Source organism: Hylobates moloch, unplaced genomic scaffold (genome assembly GCF_009828535.3).
Source record: "Hylobates moloch isolate HMO894 unplaced genomic scaffold, HMol_V3 SCAFFOLD_21, whole genome shotgun sequence".
NCBI classification, from domain to species: Eukaryota; Metazoa; Chordata; class Mammalia; order Primates; family Hylobatidae; genus Hylobates; species Hylobates moloch.
Window position 1 is genome coordinate 9418914 of NW_026652296.1, and position 6000 is coordinate 9424913.

The window sequence follows — 6000 nt, forward strand, 5'->3', positions numbered from 1 at the left end:
GAGGTGGGGCCTGGTGGGAGGTGATTGGATCATGGTGGGGGTGGATCCACTGGTGCTGTTCTCGTGATAGTGAGTTCTCGTGAGATCTGGTCGTGGAAAAGTGTGTAGCACTTCCCCGCCCTTTTCTTGCTCCTGCTGCTCCGCCCATGTGATGTGCTGGCTTCCCCTTAGCTTTCCACCATGATTGTAAGTTTCCTGAGGCCTCCCCAGAAGCAGAAGCCACTATGCTTCCTGCACAGCCTGTGGAACTGTCAGCCAAGTAAACTTCTTTTCTTTGTAAATTACCCAGGTTCAGGTATTTCTTTATAGCAATGGGAGAACAGCCTAATAGGGGGACGGGGGGGGCTACATCGTCCGTGTCTCTCCCTCTCCCTCCTGGTGTGTTCTGCACAGGGCTGCCATGGAGCAGCAGCCCTAATATTTTTTTCAAGGATCCAAGTTCTAAAGCTAGACAGCATGGTGACTACAGGCACAGAGGCTACAGTGTCAGCTGCCCTGCGTTCAGGGAGCTGGGCAGGGAGCTTGTTCCAGTGTCTTCCATTTGCCCTCCAGATTCACCCTCAGCTCTCCGGGCCCGGGAGGCAGACCATATGCCCAGCCTCCCTGGGGCACCTCTAGCTTTCAGAGGGTTCCTTCAATAGGAGGTGCCAGCAAGAGATGGAAGGTTGGGTGTTCATGCCATGGGCTGGATATGTCCCTCAACAAAGGCCACTGTCTCTCCACGTGGCCCTCTCTATGGGGTGCCATCCCCCCGCCCCCGTCCCAGGAACTGCTCTCCTTCTTAACCTCTTCAGGCCTTGGGGCGGCAGAAGTGCCCCAGTGCTGACAGCTCTGGGGGATTCATCTTGCATTACGTTTCTCCTCTCTCCTGTGCCTTTGTGAATAATCCATTGAAACTCTCCTCAATTTACTCCTTTGCCTGTGTAGCCTCCTTGTGGGTTCCCGGTTTCTGGCCTGCTATCGTCTGTTCCCTTCACAGAAGCCAGAGGGATCCTTTTCAGTATGAGCCAGATGATAGCACCTTTTGCTAAAGCCCACCAAAGGCCCTGGCCTCACTCAGAATAAAAGCCAGGCTCCTGCTATGATCTGGCCCCCGGCTACTCTCAGACCACCTCATCCCTCCAGCCACGCTGCCATCTTGCTGTTTCTTGAAGAAGCCAAACATGTTCCTGCCTCAGGGCCTTTGCACTTGCCAAGCCCTCTGCCTGGAACGCGCTTCCCCCATCCCCTGCATGGCTCTTTGGGTCATGTTCCACCTCCTCAAAGAGGCCATCTGTGGCCACCCTAGCTAATGTACCTGCTCCACCACCCTCCCTTGCAATACCTGGGGTCTTGTTTGGGTTGAGTGCCTATGATAGGATCACTCTCCTGCCTGTCTTCCCCCGAGAAGGTCAGTTCCTTGAGGGCAGAGTCAAGTCTGCCCAGTCCACAGTTGTGCCCACAGTGACCGGAAGTGCCAGGCATGTGGTAGGTGCTCTGATATTTGATGAATGAATGGGGACATTTCCCAAGCAGCTTTCTCTGGAATTCTTGGCTGCCGCCTGCCTTCTGACAAGTCACTTGACTACAACCTGTATGGTCTGGGGGCGACGGGGGATGTTTGAGGAGACACAAGCTTTCTCCTGCAATTCATCCAACCAGAGCCCCAAATTAGAACGAAATCACTCCTTTGGTGTCAAGGCTAGAGCAAGAGAGAGAGAGAGACAGAGAGCGCCTGCTGGAGGAGCAGTGGAGCAGGGCCAGGATGGGAGGCATCATAAGAACAGTGTGGTCGGCTGAATTATGGCCCCAAAGAGGTCCCCACCCTAATCCCCAGAACCTGTGAATATGTTACCTTGTAAGGCAAGAGGAATTTTGCAGATGTGATGATGTTAAGAACTCTGAGATAGGGAGATTATCCTGGATTATCCAGGTAGACCCAGTGGAATCACAAGCATCCCTATGGAACAGAGGCAGGACGGTCAGAGAAGATGTAATGATGGACAGAGAGATCGGAGTGATATGATCCAAGGAAGACGGGTGGCCCCAGGAGCTGGAAAAGGCAGGAAACAGAATGTCCCCTAGAGCCTCCAGAAGGAAGGCAGCCCTGCCAATATTTTGATTTTAGGACCTCTGCCCTCCGGAACTGTAAGATGTTAAATTTGTGCTGCTTTAAGCCATGAAGTTTGTGGTAATTTGTTATGGCAACAAGAGAGAACTCATACAAAGAGTAATATCTGCTCTTTCCTAACTGCTTATCAAGTGTGTGCCAGCCGCTGCAGGAGCCGTTCCCAGCACTCTGCAGAGCAAGGGCTCTCGTTATCTCCATTTCACTGATTAGGAAATGAGAGGTGATGTGGCTTCCCCGGGGTTGCATGGTGAGTGGCTGAGCCAGGCTGGAAGGCAGGTCTCCTTGATCCCAGAGCCCACATTCTTCCCACTAAGACACCCTGCTTCCCCGGTGCACTCACACTTCTTTGGCCTTCAGTTTCCCCGTTTGTCACCCATGGGCCACCTCTCGCCTTGAAGTTTCACAGCCCCCGGCTGCTTTATGCAGAGGAACGGCCAAGACAGCCTCACCCAGTGAGCCCACCTCTCTGAGCCTTGGGGTTTTTCCTGGCCTCAGTCTTCCCTGCCTGGCCCCTGGGAGGATCCAACATGAGGGCACCTGTGCAGAGAACCTGCAGGCCTTGTTGGGTGAGTCTGTATCAATGGCTGGCCAGTGACCCATCCCTCTGAGCTGCACTTGGAGGCCAGAGGGTGGCGATTCTCCTGACTCCATTGTAAAGACAACCTCGAGATCTGATTGGGAAGGTGGATTTGCATCTGTTGCCTGCCTGGGCTGGGTGCTCTTGCACATTTGCTCAATCTATCTGAAGCCACCTTTGACACTTCTAATGCCATCATCCGCATTGCACAGCTGGGGAAACTGAGGCCCAGAGAACTGTAATACGAGCTCCAAAGCATTCATTTATGCACCCAACAGGTATTTTTTGATGCAGACCTTGTGCCTAGAACAGGGTGTTTTGGACACAGCAGTGGAGCTTGTGTCCCAGCAGGAAGGATAGACCGTATAAACCGTGAGCACAGAAGAGTTTAGCAACGGGTGCCACAGGAAAAAGTAGCCGCAGCTCAGGGCAGGAGGGGTGGGTGCAGGGAGGGTGCGGCTGGTGGTGCTCCCAGCAGGGGCTGTGATGTGCCTGGCGCTGTGCTATATATACTGGTTCCAGGATTTCTGTCTCCAAGCCCCACAGCCACCCTGCAAGGTAGGGCTCTCCTCATTTCTTAGATGAGCTGGAGGCTCAAGAGAGTGTGCAAGCTGCTGACCCTGCAGGTGTGCAGTGGCAGAGTGATGATTTGAACCCAGGTCTGCGTGCACCCAAAGTGGATGTGCTTGCACCCCCTAACCTTGCCCCCAACAGGGATTCTGTGGCCCTTAGAGGGTGCAGCCCATAAGGCTCTGATCTCTGGACCAAAATGCATCCAGGGACTTCCCTGTTTGCCAAGCAAGAACAAGGAGTAGGAGCAGGCAGGGGTGAACCATTGTGGAGATTTGTTTTGGGGAATCTAAACGCCTGAGTCTGGCCAAGAACACTCCAGTGGAAATGCACGTTTTCTCCATGTGAACATTATGAGCCCCAGAAATCTGACTTCCCCCTGGCCAGGCTGGTGGGAGATGGCCTCTGTGTGGCCCGGAGTCCCCAGGTCCCCCCTAAGTAGGTACAGCTGTCGGGCTTCCGTGCTTGGAAACGTTCACATGCTACTGACACTAAATACTTTCCTTCCTAATGAGCTTTCCCCCGCAAAAACAACTGGATGTGGAAAGATCCCTCCTCTGCACCCAGCCAAGGCAACCTGTGGGTAGAAATTTCCCTTTAGGCTGAGCAGGGAGGCCCGTTCTGAGGTGAGAAGCATTTCCTGGCCACTGGGAAGACACTGGAAGGGACTCTCGGTGGAGCCCCACTGCCCTCTAGAGGTATGGATCCCCAAGCCCCACTGAGGACGCTCAGATCCAGGGCCTGGGGCTCTCCCTGGACCCCCTGCAAGAGTGGCTTCCACAGGCTCCCCTGCAACCTCCTCCAGCCCCTACCCCGGGTCAACCTTTCCCTGACCTCCGTCCATTTGCCGAGTTAAGAGACGTAGGACACGTCCAGCCTCCAGCCCAGTCAGGTCCCTGGACCATAGGCTGTAGCTCAATGAACTCGGCTTGCTCTGTCCCAGACAATGGCACACATCCCTGGGAACTGCTGCCAGGCCTCTCTGGAGACTTTTAAAGCCACAAATCCTGAGGCGATCAGGATGCCCCATGTCCCCTAATTAACTCAAACCCAACATAATGCTGTACAGTGAGAGTAAGGAAGTCTAAGACACTTCGGAGTTTTGCGTGATGGCTACCTTCAGGTCCTTTTTGTTTTCTAAAATAAACATCCTTCAAATTATTAACAAAAAAATGTTTGGGGCACTGCTCCGATTGAAAGAACTTTTGCAAAAATTGTAACAATGAGAAAGTTATGACAGTAAAAGAGATCTGACCTAACCGACTCCATCTTGCTTCTCACCTCCAAGCTGCCCTTGTTCATTCCTGGGCATAGGTAACTTTGGGAGGAACTTAGTTTATAGTTTAACTTTGAAACAAAGATGGTAACAGCCCATTCCCGAAACAAACCCCCTTCTTGCCTGGGGACCAGACCGCCTTTGTAAAACTAACAAATGAGCCACAAGATTAGAAGTTAACCGCTCAGGAGTCACGCAGCTAGAGCCCAAAATATCCCTAAACTTCCCAATTTCTCCTATGGGTAACACTGGTATTATAAAATCTAAGATTGGTGTTTGAGGGACTTTTCAGAACCTGCACTCAGCTGGGATCACCCAGACTGATCAACTGGCTCATCTAGTCCTGTGGCCTCCACGTAGGAACCAACTCAGTGCAAAAGGACAGCTTCGACCCCCTATGATTTCATCTCCAACCCAACCAGTCAGCGCTCCCCACTCCCTGGCCCCCTACCCACCAAATTATCCTTAAAAAACCCCAGTCTCTGAATTTTTCAGGGAGACTGATTTGAGTAATAATGAAACTCTGGTCTCCCATTCAGCTGGCTCTGAGTGAATTAAACTCTTTCTCTGTTGCAATTCCTGTCTTGATATATCGGCTCTATCTGGGCAGTGGCAAAATGAATGCACTGGCGGTTACATGCTGACATGTGAATGACATTGTTAACATGTAAATACTCTTTCGTGAGGTTTGCCTCTTGCTTAGTGAGTGGGTACCATGTGCTCCGCGTCTCAGAGATCATTCACCGAGACCTCAGGACAAGCCTATGAAGTGGCACTGCTGTTGCTGTCATCATTTTACAGATCACACAGCTGAGAAGTGAAGTCTTGGAGGCTCGATTTGGGGCAGTCTGATCCCAACCATCAGGTCACTCTTCTTTTCTGCTGAATTGGGTCATCCAGCAAGGAAACCATCTCTGGCATCCAGAGCTTCCATCTCAGAGGGGAGTTGAAGCAAGGACACGCCATGGTTTCCACACCTCCTCTGAGTCTCTGGACTCTCCCCATGTCTCTCCACATCTATGGGTCACACTCCAATCCCGTCCTGTGGTCCAGTCCCTGTCCTCTCTCACCAGATGGCCACAACAGCCCCCTCCAGCCCCTTTGAGACAGCGATGCTTTCCAAGGGCACACATTAGCACGTTGCCTCCCGGAGTAAAGCTGAGTTGTCCAATGCTTCCAGTGCCTTTAGGATAACTCAGATGCACCCTCAGAGCTCAGCCCTTATCCCTTCCTCTGGGAAGCCCTTCTGGCCTTACCCATCTCCCTGCCCAGCACGTCTCCTTCCAGAACCCACTGAAGTTGTAACTTAACATGTGCTGTGTGATCATGTAACCCATCTCCCAGCGCTGGACTCTAGTCCCCTGAAGATAAGGACTCTGCGTGGGCTCCCTCTGTGTCCCTCGGGCTGACTTCTGTGTCCTCAGTCCCCCACCTCCAACCCCCACGACACAGAGCAGGCATTCTAAT